The 14,465-nt window shown below is 44.2% G+C and overlaps 2 protein-coding genes across 7 annotated transcripts in view; one reads left to right on the top strand and one right to left on the bottom strand.

Annotated features, from left to right (window-relative positions):
- WDR93 (WD repeat domain 93) overlaps positions 1 to 4,378 on the bottom strand; it is a 694,060-nt gene extending 689,682 nt beyond the window's left edge. For 2 of the 4 annotated variants that reach the window (XM_078683219.1, XM_078683217.1), the window contains exon 1: positions 3,802 to 3,993. The gene's annotated coding sequence lies outside the window, so the exon portion shown is untranslated. Of the gene's footprint in view, positions 1 to 3,785; positions 3,994 to 4,358 lie in introns of those variants that run through there. The other 2 variants (XM_078683212.1, XM_078683218.1) reach the window with 2 other exon arrangements.
- PEX11A (peroxisomal biogenesis factor 11 alpha) overlaps positions 1 to 14,465 on the top strand; it is a 151,210-nt gene that overhangs the window by 9,668 nt on the left and 127,077 nt on the right. Inside the window, exon 1 of one of the 3 annotated variants that reach the window (XM_078683225.1) lies at positions 4,156 to 4,229. The exons of the other annotated variants lie outside the window; for them this stretch is intronic. The gene's annotated coding sequence lies outside the window, so the exon portion shown is untranslated. Of the gene's footprint in view, positions 1 to 4,155; positions 4,230 to 14,465 lie in introns of those variants that run through there. 3 annotated transcript variants of the gene reach the window in all.

Below are 14,465 nucleotides of genomic sequence, written 5' to 3'. Positions count from 1 at the left end.
ACCATCAGGATATTATTGGCCAGAGAAAACCTAAAACCTTTGTGTCTGCCCAACCAGTCCACAGTTTTATTTTTTAGCTGAGTCCAAGATTCGGGTTGATCCGATCTCAACGGGGGAACACCAGCCAGGACTACAATGAGCGGACTAGCCGCTGGTGGAAGATCTATAATGTCTCGCGCAGGTTTAAGCAATGCGTTGTTTGTTATATTGTGACCACCACCGGGACACGCTGGGGGAAACAGTCACTGCCCCGGACAGATCCCTTGGCATTTGCGAATTATGAGCACCCGCGCGCGGCGGGAGAACCTGCCAGTGTGATACTAGGTAATAGGGGCTGCCCCCGGGATTTAAGCTTATATCCTGGACTGGGGGAATTGGAATACGCGTTAATTCATTAACACTATCTACAGCAGGATGGGTCAAAGCCCTGTTTTGAATTCAGCTTAATCCTTTATTCCCCAAACCTGTTCTAGGCACACAATCCTCCCCTGCAACATTTAACATATCTATGTTTTCCCCTTACTTCAAAACCTTTGAGGATAGTTAAAATTAATGTTTCCATGCGTTCCCAATAAACCTGGTTGTCCCCTTTATCCCCCAGCTCAATCACATTAGGGTTAACAGATGGGGGCACTCCAGGCTCAAATGTTGGGGGCGATTTTTCTTTTTGGTGCTTACTTTTTCCTTTATCTTTATTTTTATCCCTCGTGGCTAAGCCACCCCTGGTTCGCTTTGCCAAAAGTTCCCCTGAACCACCCACCACCCCAATGCTGCCCCTTGCAAGTCTCTTGGGCCTAGTAGCTTGATCATCTCGAGCTGCCCCAGTATTAATAAGGGGGTGGGATTGGGCATGGGGTGAGGCTTGAGCCAAAGGGGAATCTAGGTTCTGCAAATTACTAGGGTCCACTGTAGGGCCATGTATAGCATCATGTGAGGACAATCTCGGGGAGCTAATGCCCTCCATAACACAAAAATCGGGCACATTCCCCCATTCTAGGGCCGAGCTCTGGATCGTATCCACCATACCACCTTGTGGGTTTTCAGTAGGGTCTATGTTTGAGCGGCTTGGGGATTGGGTAGCTACCATGGGTGATTTGACCGTTCTTATTGCCCCCAAAGAGGATCTTTTATGTTCTATATAAGCTCCTAAAGATAATCTTTTTTCAGTGAGCTGGATCCCGTGCTGAAGATTCAGCCCTGGATAAAAAGGCATCGTGCCTACCACCCTCCCCTCCCCGCCCTCTGACCTACAAGATTTCGTTTTGTGGCCATAACCCCCGCTTAATCTTACACTTATTATGAGTTTCAAGTCACAGCCCCCAGAGAGTAAAATGTTTATGTTTATAAACACCAATATAATAGTCCCGGGTTATAAGTGTACACAACCAGTCAAAAAGTCACTGACCAAGTCCACCAGCGAGTCCTCCACGACACACAGAAAAGATGAAAGGGATGTGGCCCAGCCCAGTCTCCTCCTTGCTGCGACGGGCCCGCCCTTGGCCCGGGCTTCGCCCGGTCAGCACCCGCGTGCGTCCCCGCTGCGGGAGCCCGACCGTCCTTTTGGGCGCCTCCTGGTGCTATCTGCTGACGTCAGTGGCGTGTGCGCCGCATCGGACGCTGGGAGGTGTAGTTTGCCTCCCTCCGGCGTCCGTCCTCGTAAAAATGGCCTTGGTGACTCTCGACAGTGGCGACTCCTGCAACCACGGTGCCCCAGCAGGTAAGATCGAGTAAGAGTGACTCTTTTTTTGGCGGTTGCGGCAAATTTACAACGAGCGTAATGCATCTTTGTCTACAGGAGTTGGAGCATTTCGTATTGCTTTGACACTGCAAAATTTAGGTTAATTCCTCCACTAGAAATGAGATGTTCGAGATATTCTACCTCTCTTACAAGCAGCTTTCATTTACTAGCTTTGACAGTCATGCCCTTTTCTTGTAAAATGTTTAAAACTTTTCTCCAAGACTTGCAAGTGCTCATTCTTTGGTCTCTGTATGAATCAATATGTCATCTTGGAAAGCTTGCACCTGGCAGATTTCACCAAACAAACTGTCCATTAACTTTTTGAAAACGCTTGCTGCAGAGGCAAGACCAAATGGTAATCTCAAATACTTGAAGGCACCAAAAGGTGTCACGAATGCAGTGGGCGCTTTAGAATCTTCAGAAAGTTGAATCTGGTGGTAGGCACAATGTAAGTCAATAGTTGAAAAGTACTTACATTTACCAATGTGAGCTATCATCTCTTGGATGTGGGGAAGAGGGTGACAATCCACACAAATATTTTGATTTACACATATCCTGAAATCCCCAGTCTTTTTCTTGGTCAGAACCACTGAAAAAATCAATTCTGAGGCATCAATTGGTGAAATTATCCCTTAGTATTTTAAGGTTGACAATAACAATTTGAGATCATCTCGAATACTAAGTGGTACCAGTCTAACTTTATGCACAATTAGGTACAGTGTTCTTCTTGAGCTTTATACCATGCTCAAAACCCTTTACAGTTCCTACAGAATTCTTGAAAACTTCTGGATACGACAATTATTTTATCTACTGCACATTCTTGTTCTAATGATAAAATGTTAGTAGGAAGAGTTCCTAAAATGATTGGAGGATCTTGCCCTGGACATAATATGATTCCCAACAGCAAGATCTTTCCAACCAACAATATCCCTTCCGTTGACTGCCACATAAATTTTGGTTCTTACAGATCTACCCAAACACTCTACATTATCCCAGAAGTAATCCAACAAGTCAATGTCCTGTTGAATGCTTTGGGACTGATATCAGGAGCTATAAGACAGGTATCCTCTGCCCAGAACTTGTAAAAAGTGTGATCCCCAAGAATAGTAAATCAGGGTCAAGAATCAGCCATAACTAAAATAGACTTCCCATCAATAAGGACATCCACTAATGGCCCTTTAACAATGCTTCTGAGCACAAGCGTTTGAATCAGGAATGTCAACAGTGAGTAAAACATTAGCAAATTTAGAGGTGCACTCTTGCACATCACACTCGGGACTATCCAAGCAAATATTGGAGACTTTAACTCTGCTAAGAGTTGTTTTGCCATTTGACTCTACATTGAATGCTCCCCTGCACACAACTTGAAAGTGACCGAGTTTACAGCAACAAATACACTTTTTGCCAATAGCAGGACAATTGATCTTTCAATACTCTAGGTAATTTCTGTAGTTTGTGCTAAAGTGGGATTGCGAGAAGTCAGCAGACGTTCTTGATATGCTTTTTTTAAACAATAGAAAACAAACTGACGCCAAATTCAAATTTTTCAGCTAATACCCTTAACGTTGCAACATAGTCTTTTAACTGATTCTTTACTAGATTGCTTACACATTGCAAAATTGAACCTCTCCAAAAGAACACTAGAAGAATCGGAGTAATGCTTTCTCATGCGTTCTTTAGCCTCAATAAACACATTCCAGGGAGTATCCTCTGATGTTGGAGCAGGAAAACACAGAAGATTATCAAAAACTCTACGTCCAGCTACCCCCAAGTGGTTTATAAGTAAAGCTAATTTCCTTGAAGGAGAATAGCCATCAGCGTCAATAGCTGATAGATAGTTCTCAAAATCCCTGAGCCACTCTGACCACTTTCTCAAGTCTGGTTTTCCAGCTCTCTGCAAGAACGGTGCTGGTTGAATAACTCCTTGACTGCTGTCCGTGTTACAGTCTCTTATTAGTAAGAACGTAACTCTTAAGAAAACCAAAAAAGTATATGGAGCAAAATCACAAAAAAGAAATTATTGAAAAAAAATATAAATAAATACTACCTCCAAGATGTATTACCAGGTTAAAATATGTAGAATGGTCTTTGAGAGAATCCCTCTGAAAAACGAACTAGAGGAGAAGGTGTGTGAATCACCCTGCCGGTTTCACACTGAAAAACAGCCTCAAAATGAAGAGAAAAGAAACTGTGTGCGAATCGCCGATGTGAGCGTCGCACTGAAGAATGAAGGCCAGCAGAGATAATGACAAGGTGCAAGGTGTGCGAATCACCAATCCGGGTATCGCAGAAAAACAACTGGCTGTTGAGGAGAATGAAGTTCATAGAAAACTTTATGCGACCTAACTAAGATGACCGCCGTGCGTCCGACGTCATGACACTTGCCAGAATCCTTTGCGCTGCACAGGAAGAGCTGAGCGCCGTATAAACTTTCCAAAGAGGAAGAGCTGGCTGGAAGGTGGAACCCTCGTTGAGAATTCTTCTTGGAATGGTGAGTGCGAGTACTGGCAGGAGGAGCGCGAGGACAGCTGACTTTCAAATATGTTGGCTCGCACGGCCAACGACAACCAAGCAGGATGGATAGGCATTGTTAGGTGCGTAATAAAAACAGGTGACCCACCTCCAGAGAAGGCCGTAGTAAATCAGCAAATGTCCCCGTTTTCCCTCAATGCGCGTAGGGTAGGGTGACAGGCGATGGGATCCTTCTGTTGTTTCCCTAGGAACACAGCACATCAGGAATTCCAGGCCGACCCCACTCCTGGTACCAAAATGTAGAGGGGTTGGATTAAAACACTCCTTGAGTCTTCGCTGGTCTGAAAGACATTTAATTAGTGCAGGAATCAATAGTACAGGAGCCCACGGCAAGAGACAACTGCACAGCAGGAATAAGCAGTACAACAGCTTCACACAGGGTAGAACAGAACCATTGAATAATTGGATTCTACAGAAACAACATTCTAAATACTTTTAAAGGAACAGCATATAACTACCCACCTGACACAATCTCTTCTGTTGCGTTTGGCAAACCCACCGATTGCCATTGGTTACTATCTGTGGCATTCAGAAATGCTGCCTTTTTATTGGTGTATTTCTGTTAAAGTCACTCCTTCGTGTGTTTAGCTCTCTTTCCGTCGATTTCACTCAGAAAGCATTTTTTGTCGACACTCACACAGTACAGCATGTGATGGCCTCTCTTCCCTCTTCCGTCCTCCCATCTGACAATTGCAGGTCAGGCATTGGTTTTTTTTAATAGTTTTTTGTCGTTTTATATGGTGTGAACCGTACCCGTAGGTATTGGTGGGCTTCCCATGCGCACCAGTTACGTTACACAAGAACACAGTCATTATTTGGTAGGCACCGGGAGATTAAGTGATTGGCACGAAACCCCAACCCTCCTCATACTCTGAGATTGTGCTTCAAGTTGGCGGGCATGCCGTATTGTTTAAATTAATATGAAAAACAATTGGTCCTAGACTGATTTTAGGGAAAAACGCAAAATGAGGAAAAGTCTATCATATGGGGTTTGCCTAGTTGGTCAACCGCTAGTAATGAATACTAGTGAAACACAAATTATTTGACAAATTCACACCCTGAATGAAAGTAGACAAAATATATAAAAATACACAATGTGTATACAGACTACTCCCACAATTTTCTGTTGAATGAATTCATTTTTTATATTTTCAAAATACCTTTATCTAATCCGCCCAGGGGTTGAGTACTATGGAGCAAGGCCTCCATCTTAACATCTTGATAGGGAAATATCGGCAGGCCCAAAAGAAAGACTATCTAGCATTTGCCAACCTTGCAGCCGCATTTGACTGTGTCATACACAGCAAACTTTGGGGCGTTTTAACAGATATGGGATGGACCCCCCATTGATCCAGTTTTTGAGGCAGTTGTATTGTGGAACAACAGCAAGGGTCCGCTTTGGAACCCTGGGGGAATGCACTGCACCGTTTAGCGTGGAAAGGGGGGTTAGACTGATCTGTGTCCTGGCACCGTTTTTATTTACATTGTATACGAATGGCCTGGAACAAGCGATGGTAGAGAAGACTAATGATATGCCACAAATAAATAAACTCCCTATAGCCACCCTTTTGTACCCAGACGATGCAGTGCTGATGGCCCGTATGCAACTGGGTCGTCAAAAGGCACTTCTAACTTACACCGCCTACATGGACAATCTGGGTCTGAGACTCAATGTTTCAAAAACCTACATCATGAAGTGTGGGAAGGGTATTTCTAACAGTAGAAGTTTGTTTATTGGGGACAGGAAGGTGGAAGTAACCAAGACGTTCCCGTATCTAGGAATCTTATTTGACTACATGGAGGCGTGGTTTCGGGCAGTTAAAAGCAGGAGCCTACTTTTTATTAAATCTACAGCAGCTCTGGCCAACTTCGCAAATAAGCTGGACAGAAGGGCCATCAGCTATGCAAATTTATCAAGCAGAATGTGTTAGCATACCCACTTATGGGGCTGGGGTGTGGGGTTTCCGAAATACCCAACTTATCCAGCAGGTCGTAAATGCCTTTTTAAGATATCTTTTGGCGGTCCCTGGCAGTACCCCAACTTACAACTGCCATACAGAATTGGGTGTTTCGTATATTTCGGATATTTCAGATATCATTAAAGCCCAACCGGGAGGCTGCCTATAGAACCTGGTTGAAGCGGTGTGAAGCCCCATGCACCCAGTGACTGCCTTGCCCCCTTGTATCCTTTATATGACTGAATTGGGAGGCCGGAGATAGACCATAACGGAGGCAGGAAGGTCGGGAATGTGACTGGACAATTGCCTGGGGGCTAGTCAGTGGTGCACAGCACTGGGGGATGTACCCCAGGTGGTGAGGCAAGGGGTCCTCCCCCTCCGATTAAAGTTACCCCCTGGAGTGTGGAAGCGGGCAGGTGGCGTTCGTTCCGCGATTCGGCAAAAGGCATGGCTCGTGGGGGTACCGCACCGGGGTGGTCCGGAAGAGGCTGCAGCCCCTGAGGGGAGGTGGACTGTCAGACAGAACCCCTTCCCTAGACTGTTGGCGGCAAGACTAGGCCACTGCGCCTTTCCCTAGGACGGCCTCGCTGATAATGGGGAAGGACCGACCCCTAAGAGGTGCCCAAACGAGCAAAATCGTACAATACACGGTCCCAGGGCCGGCTGCGACGACCACCCCCATGCAAACATGGAGCAGGCGGCTCACCAAGACTCGAGATAAAGCTGACATATTAGAAGCGATCCAAGACTCCAGAGTTGCGTTAGAAACGAAAATGGATGGGATGGCCATCAACATCAATCGCCTGTGTCTGGATCTCAGGTAGGTGGCAGACAGGGTTACTGTTACGGAAGGACATCTAAACACTCTGTAGATGGAGGTCAGGCAGCTGCGGGAGACGGTGGCGGCGCTCTAGGACCATGTGGCCCGGATAGAAGACAGGGCGGAAGACGCGGAAGGACGCTCTTGAAGGAACAATCTACTCTTTTTGGGATTTCCTGAAAAGGCGGAAGGGCCGGCAGCAGACCTATTTCTGGAATACTGGAATGGCAGAGCGTTCCCCCACCTTAGACTGTCCAAAATATTTGCGGTGAAATGGGCACATAGATCGCTGGGGCCACCACTGAAACCGGGATCCCGCCGAGAGGCTTTTTTTTTTTTTTTTTTTTTTTTTTTTTTTTTTTAATAAAGTTTTTTTTAAAACTTTATTTGTATCATTTTGCAATAGTACATAGAGGTACATTTTCGTGTATTCCACAATATGCAACATCAGGTATCAAAAATAGAGACCGGCAATGATAATAATTCGTACATGGCATCACTATCAATAACAATGTACAGTCTCAGGATGAAAAAAGGGCAGATGTCACAGTGCTAGCTGAACATGCATACATTCTGTCAGGGAAAAAAGATATTCCATATCCGTATAGAGCATTGCATCAAGGGTCCTGAAACAGTCCCTTTCCTCGACATCAGTGCAGTGCACCCCCCACAACCCTCCGCACAGCATATCCACTACAACATAGGCCAAGAAGGACAAGTTATAACAGTACAGCCACTCCCTTCCTGTGTCCATTATCTGGGGTATTACCATGTAGCGACCCCTCAGAATCCGATCCCGCAGTGCTCACAAGATAAGTTTTTAGTGGCTCCCAAATATCTCTAGGCCTGCTTGCCAGTGGCTGTGTTTCAGCATAAATGGAAGTTTGCTCCTGACAATAGATGATATCAGTGAGCCAGTCCTTAAACTTTGAGGCCCCCCCCATCCCCAGCGGCAGGCCACTCGCCGTTTAGCCAACAGTAAGGTGATGTCGAGGAACTTTCTGCATTGCTTGGGTGTTTGCACACTATAACCTAACAGCATTAGCAATGGATCCCTTTCCAAGGTGACCCACACCATGGCCTCCAAAGCCTCGTGGACCTGCGTCCAGTATCTCCACACAGCAGGACACTCCCACGCCAAATGCAAAAAACCAGCTCCTGCCTCTTTACATCGTTCGCATCTATCAGTGTCAGATAATTGCAATCAATATTTCTTAGCCGGTGTATAATACAGTCCATGCAAGAACCTACAATGAATATTCTTGAGTCTGCAGCTAGCTGATATATGGGCTGTGACCCCACAACAATAGCTCCACTGTGCATCAGTAACTTCCCCGCCCAGATCTTCTTCCCATCGCAAACGAGCTGACCCCTCTAATCCCTGCCTCTGCGCCCTAATGCTACCATAAATACTAGATTCCAAGTGCATTCCATCCACGGAACCCAACATACAGTGCAGGGGAGATATGCTCTCAGGCTCACGGGGAAAATCTGGTAAGATATCTCTCATTCCCTGGCGCAGCCGCACATAATAAAAAATCTCGAGTGGTGTGGGACGTGTATCCCCCAAAAAACAGGGTCATGGACCGAAACTGCCCCTCCAGAAACAGATCACCCCATGTAACGACTTTAAGGCACCGACAGAGCATTTTGAACTCCTTTTCCTGCAACAACCCCAGTTTGGGATGGTAGGTTAGTGGCATTTGCGCCGAATAAAGCAATGTAATTTGCAACAGTGTTGTTATTCGCCTCCAAGCATCAATCGTGCATGTCACTGTTGTGGGTAGAGTCTCCAAAGCCTCAACTGGGCCATGTATAAGGCCACTCAGGGGTAGGGGATGCACCACCCAGTCCTCCGCTGCCAATTGAGGCATAAAATGCGTAAGCGCCTTCCAGTGATAAGCGTAATGAGCCTGCGCACTTAGTTAGTATACTTCAAAATCTGGGATATCGAAGCTTCCTTTATCATAAGGCTGCGCCAGGACCGACCACTTGAGCCGCGGCTGTTTTCCACCCCAGAAAAATTGAATCTGCTCCGTTCGCAATGTCTTAAAGAAAAAGGCACCCGGATAATAAGGGATATTTAAAAAAAGATATAAAAAACGTGGCAATATCACCATTTTAATTAGCGAGGCTCTACCAGCCATGGATAAGGGAAGGGAGATCTACCGTGCAACGGTGGAAATCAACTTAGTAATCGCAGTGCCATAGTTAAGTCGAAGCGTCTCCTCCCTGTCTCTAGACACCTGGATCCCCAAGTAGCGAAGATCAGAATGGCACCATTCCAGGGGGAAGTCCAGGGGGAATTCAGGAACAGCAGGAGTAAGTGGGAAGAATTGAGATTTGCCCCAATTGATTTGCACTCCTGATAGTCTACCGAAGACCACAAATTCACGCAGTAGAGGATTTAAATTTTGTTGTGGGTCTGTGACGTATAGCGTTAAATCGTCTGCATAGAGAGAAATCGCAATTTAGCGCTAGAAGCATTTAAACGCGCTATCACGATGGAGCTGACGTAGCCGACATGCTAGGGGTTCTATTGCCATGGCAAAAAGGAGGGCAGAGCGGACACCCCTGCCTAGTACCCCGCGTTATAGTAAATGAGGTGGAGAGATGCCCATTAATGAGGAGTCGAGCTGTAGGTTGTGTATATAGTAGTTGCACCCAAGATATAAATAGTTTGGGGAAACCCATTCTCTGCAAAACAGCAAATAAGTAGTTACACTCAACCGAATCGAATGCCTTTGAGGCATCCAAAAAAATCGCACCAACAGGAAAATCAGGCGAAACAGTTTGTATCAGAGAGAACAGAGTGCGCAAGTTATGGGTAGTAGATCTACCGGGGACGAATCCAGCTTGAACCGGGAGTATGATTTTTGTCATCAGGAGGGACAAACGAGTGGCCAAACCTGTAGTGTAGTTCCTATTATCCCAATAGGCTCTGCGCATTGGAATAATACCTTCAATAGTATAGGCCTAGACCAGACGTTAACTAGGTCTACTACTGTCGATATTAGACTTAAAGTTTTGGGTTTGCCAGCTAGCTCAGAGTTCACTAGAAACTTTCTCGAATGTTCAGGAAGGAATTAACTTCCCTGATTAGACAAGAAGGGATTTAGTTTCTGACAACCATAGAACATGACAACTTTGCTCTCCCCTAATCAAGAGTGTATCTCGAGAGTCGTGTGAACAAAAGGCAATTTATTTTACTCAGTCAGTACGTGCATTCTTAGTCTCATCAGATTGTAGAGAAAAGGAAGAGACGGGCGTGTTCAATAAAAGATGTTATTTATTGATCAGTCTCTTTTCTCATACAAGAGAAATGGATCGATATTATTGCAATACTTATCGTTAAGTAAAGTGCATACATTAAAAGCAGAAGTATAAAATAATACTGTAAAAACATTGATATGGTTTCTAAGCCATATGAAGGTTTAAAATGAATAAAATATATTACATACACATATACATTTGACTAAACGTACTCAACTGGTGTTTCTAGATACGCCTACCCCGTGTACCTGACCTAAGCCTAATACGTGGGCGGGAATAGAAAGTTACAGTTTAAGTTAAGTGTGTTTTGCCAAGTGACTGACTAAAGAATTCTCTGTGAGGGGTTATTCAGTTCTGTACCTGGAAGTTAGGATGAATGAGGGATGGTATCTCTCTTCTCTGCTCTCGATATTCCAGGCTGCCTGCGAGGGCTACCCGGAAATGCCGGTGCTGGATTTCTCGGCAGGAGAAAGCAGCGCGTCTCGTTCTCAGCGCGTCAGGAAGGCGGGGCTGCGCCAGCGGGGTCTGCTCTGCTCTGGGCTTCGGCAAGTATGGCTGCTCCGTCTCGTCACCACCGCGTGTGTTTGCATAGGGCAATATCGGTAATATTTATACCTTTAAGGTGCCGAGATTGACGTAAGGATGGACATAGATACGTCAATAAGGATGTCATACGACCAGGTCGTTAGCACATTCTTTTGCTGAAGTTCTTGGTGAAATCAAAACAATGGCCGCAGGGTTTTTCCCAGGTTGTCATAGGTTTGATTTGTTATGAGAACTCCGTATGCCTTATCAGGGGCTGGAGGAATATCGCTTGTCTAATTAGATCGCAAGCGTTATGACCTAATCAGATAACACGTTCCTGTGCCGTAGTGTGACTGCGTCAGATAACGGTATCTGCATCATGGGGGTTTTCTGCCTCATGGGCTGACTGCTAGTTAACTTGTTGGTTTGTTTAACCAGAATAGGGTCAGGAATAGGGGGATCGATTCAGAACCTATAGGAATACATCACACCCACTCCACGCTAACTATGGACATATTTACTAATCTATGCATAGTAAAACATACTATAGAGTATAGTGTATACCTTACCACCCCAAAATACATAAATACATAAATGCATTTTGAAATTTTTCAAATATACGGAAGAATTGCAATCATATGTATTGTATGCACTCAAGCTGTAGAACAATGCCAAAGTAATCACGTATTTGTATACATTATTGCTATTTGGTATATGAGAATTTACACATGAAATGGCTCTTAATACAGAAAAAAAGTTCGAGACCATTCCATCACAGAATAAAATATTTATGAACATACCAGCGGGCAGCTAATGTCTATAAACTGTCTAAAAATAGAAATCTTAGTTCTCTAGGAATAGTTTCTTACTTTAAGCAGAAGATAAGTGTCCCGAAAAATTGTAAAAAATAATTTGGGGCTGCTGAAAAAATTGCTGTCCGTGAACTGGAGGGAAAATTGTTCATGTGACTTTTATTATTAAAGTTGAAGGCCAAATTCAGGGAACGCCGTGTACGAGTTTGTTCAAAAGTCCCTATTTCTGTTCTGGTGAGAACATCATATCATTTAGGCTTTCGAAAAAGTTGTCAACAGCTTCCTGGGAGAGTTCCACTAACTCGGAAATAGGTGTAACCATGCATTCATGCGCATGATTGTCTCCATTGACATTCTGATTTGGATTGCTGACAGAAGGTCGTACCTGATCGATGCTGCTTTCATCTTGTACTTCACTACCCCTTAATCGTAGTGGTGAAGCTTCCACGAATGCCGTCATCAGGATTGGTAGCCTTTGAGGGCAGCACAAAGCATGAGCCTTGATCGGACTCAACAATGTTTCTGCATCCATTGGCGCATCCGATTGTAGCGTCAGACAGGTGTCTAACACGCATTCTTCTCCGCATAGCAGGCACCTTAATACAGGTAAAACACATCGTTGCCACATAGGTCGAAAGGATAGAAACCAAGTCATGTTCAGGTCTCTAAGCCGGGATAGTCCCAGGATTCTTGATATCCGGTCCCGGTATCCAATGGCTAGGATTGTTTCTTCCCTTGTCGCAGGTGTTTTGTCTGTGACATGGTTTGCCATAACGAAAAATAAGGACTAGGAATAGGATTCCTGCAATCAGTCCTAAAATGAGGGGAAGTCCGCCAAAAATCGAATGGACGAAGTCTGGAAAAATACCCAGTATGGCTTTGAATGGTGTTAATGCCATCGAAAATACTGTCTTAAATACTTGTGAGACCCCACTGGTATCAGAAATATTTAAGATTTCATTCAGGATTTCTGCGAAATGTATGGGGGAATTAGTTGATAACAATGAATGTATCTCTGCAGTCGTCCTTGCGACTTGTAGATCATATGTTTCTTTTGATGACGTGAGCCTGGTCGGCGTCTGAAGAAGCACTGTTTTCATTCTGCTTAAAGTATCTATTCGAATAGAAGTAATTTTCAAGTTGGGCCATGCCCTTGCCTCCCTGTCTGGAAAGGAGCTGGGGAACAATGAGTGTCCACAGCACTTGACCTTCGCAGTCGTAGTTACGAGATAAGGAGTCCCGGGCATAAGACTACAACATCTGCGATCTACAATTAGAATGTAACTCCCATTATAGAGTCTTTGAAAGAATGGTTCTATCTCTGTTGCAGGTGCGCCTTGCTGGTGACATGAAAGGTTATTTGAGTTCCCTTCACAGGCTCCGTGCAAACTAATTCCGTTACACAGAAGTGTACCGCTTAGTGACATTGCACAATTATTGCCACTAAGAAATACTTTCTGTCCTTTATTACTGACACATGCATGTGAATAGGGCAGGTCCCATGTTGTTTTAATGTACCCCTTTCCCAATTTCTCGTACATGCCAGCCTGTATATATTTTTGGCAGTATTGAAACCTGAAGGTTGAAATTGGAATATTTATTATCCCATGTATTATCCATTCACTGACAGGTCGTTCTGACATTGTCACTGGTAATCTCTCAAGTTTCTCAATGCTCAGGATTGTATAATCAGCTCCCTTTTGGGCCATACTGATTTGTCTATCAGTAAGGTTAAAGATATAGAATAGTGACGTTGTGTTGATTAAACGCCAAGGCACATAGCCTGAACGCAGATTTTGTAACGTCCAGCCAAGCTGTACAATAGAACGCAATTGGGACTGACTGTGTTGTAATAACAGTAAGTCTTGCGATAATATGTCGATTGCTGAAGACACAATGCTGTCCAAAGAAAAAATTCTGGAGGACAGAGTCATTAACCCATTGTCCACTACAGAAAGTGATTTTTCCAAATTAATACGGTGAATTTCCCGTATTCTCTCTGCTGTTTCAATTTGAGTAACCTTCCAGGCCTCATTGTATGCTGCATATACTGAGGCTGCTATGAAACGCTTTTGACGCTGTTTGCGTGGTCCCATAGTGAAATCACGCAAGTCAGCACCATCAGTAAGTAAAGTTAGGTGTTGCTTAATTTCTGCCAGTGTGGAAGTTTGTAGCCATTGAAGGCATAATTTGCCCACACTGTAGCTGGTTATTATCCCTGGGTGATGTCTTTGAGGATATCTAGGGTCTGGCCTGGTCATTTTGAACCCCTGTGTTTTGTTCAGGAATCTGTCTTGACAGTTATTAGTATCTGTGGGCCAGATCAACCATTGTTTCCAATCTGGATGTGTTCTGTTTTGGTTTAATACATAATTTACGTCTTTCTCTTCTTCTGTAGAACTATTGCTGTTCATTGTTGGTTTTGGAATAGACGGTTTATTTAAGTCTTTGATTTTGGCTAGGCCAAGACAGGTGGTTTGTTGAACAGTGTCATTTAAAAATATAATTTGTTCTGGGATCATGCAGGCTCTAAACAAAGATTCTATACCCTGTACTTGCCATTCTTTTGTGCCCCAAACACTTTTCAATTCAACATTTTTGTCCCAATAATCAAAACCAAAAGTATTCATTTGTTCAAAGAATGAGTCTGAATATATCAATTTCGTGTTGGTTATCATGGTCTTCATCCCTGTCTTATTTGACAATTTGAAATAAAATGTTTCAGCATTACTTATGTTAAAACCTGAAAAATATGAATATTTGTCGTAAACGGTTCTTGAGCTTCCTTTTGGAGGGGTTGCACAATG

This window comes from Lissotriton helveticus, chromosome 3_1 (genome assembly GCF_964261635.1).
Source record: "Lissotriton helveticus chromosome 3_1, aLisHel1.1, whole genome shotgun sequence".
In the NCBI taxonomy this organism is placed as follows: Eukaryota; Metazoa; Chordata; class Amphibia; order Caudata; family Salamandridae; genus Lissotriton; species Lissotriton helveticus.
This window is presented reverse-complemented; position numbering and strand designations above follow the sequence as displayed.